We start from the raw sequence: 654 nt of genomic DNA, 5'->3' as shown, positions 1-654 counted from the left end.
AAAGTCTGAAAGTTGCTGCGCTAAGAGGACCCGCCTTGTCGCGGGCTGCGCTGGGGAGTGAGGCAGGGGTGCCAGCCCCAGTGCCCGGGCCCGCGTACCCCTGCACCCCGCCCCCATGCCCACGCCGCTGAGCTGCCTCTACCAGGTGAGCACATTCAGCTCACACTTCGGGAGACTTGAGGACGCGGACTGCCTGCACCCAGGCCCCCACGCCGATAACATCGCTGCGGCCGCCGGGCGCGCAGGAATTCGGCGGAGCACCAGTCTGGCCTCACCCGGGCTGCAGCCGCCGCCCGCACGCACACGCGCTGCACCCCCGCGCCCGGCGCAGCCGCGGGCCCTGGCATTACGCGCACTAACGCACTCGCACACCTGAGCAACTCTCGTCCTCCTTCCCTCCAGCGCAGAACCCTGGGACACACAGCCCCACCTTCTGTCATATAAGTGTGTGTGTTAGGTGAGGGGGTGTCGGAGGAAGCTTCTAGGCCTCCCATTACCTCTAGGCCAGGCTGTAACCCCAAGAACCAGGCTAATGAAAACACCTGGGGAGTCAGTAAGGGCAGCCTCAAGGACAAGGAGGTTCTGCTCCCCTGAGTCCCCAGGGGATTAAATAAACAAGTAGTGTGGATTCGAGTGCCTTTCCCTGCCTGTGCG

This window comes from Tupaia chinensis, unplaced genomic scaffold (assembly GCF_000334495.1).
Source record: "Tupaia chinensis unplaced genomic scaffold, TupChi_1.0 Scaffold000463_1, whole genome shotgun sequence".
Classification (NCBI taxonomy): domain Eukaryota; kingdom Metazoa; phylum Chordata; class Mammalia; order Scandentia; family Tupaiidae; genus Tupaia; species Tupaia belangeri.
The sequence above is the reverse complement of the archived record's forward strand: the minus strand, read 5'-3'. Positions refer to the sequence as shown.